The sequence below is a fragment of the Propithecus coquereli genome, unplaced genomic scaffold, assembly GCF_000956105.1.
Source record: "Propithecus coquereli isolate 6110/MARCELLA unplaced genomic scaffold, Pcoq_1.0 Scaffold11, whole genome shotgun sequence".
Taxonomy (NCBI): domain Eukaryota; kingdom Metazoa; phylum Chordata; class Mammalia; order Primates; family Indriidae; genus Propithecus; species Propithecus coquereli.
Window position 1 is genome coordinate 9,909,108 of NW_012134969.1, and position 364 is coordinate 9,909,471.

Consider the following 364-nt stretch of genomic DNA (forward strand, 5'->3'; position numbering starts at 1 on the left):
CTAGGAAAATAAATGAGCAGCAAAATGATTAGTTTCCATTTAGTGATTAGTTGCCTCTGGTAGCCTTGTTAACAATGGAAAGCTAACTTGATTGGCTTTGAAAGCTGACGCCTTTCTTCGCACCTGGGTAAATGAAGTCTCCTGACTTTGCTCGTGCCCTGCCTGGGCCTGTCCAACCCCAGGGCCCCCAGACAGCTGCTGCCCCTCTAGGCTGGGTCTCCACCCTCTAGGCTGTGTCCCGGCTGGCCTGTTAGCCAGTCCTTGAGGTTCTAACCACAACTTATCTTAGAATTTCCACTGCCACCTTTAAACTGCAGCAGCAGGCACAGAAAAAGTGAAACTATGTCCCAAAGAGATTCTTTGA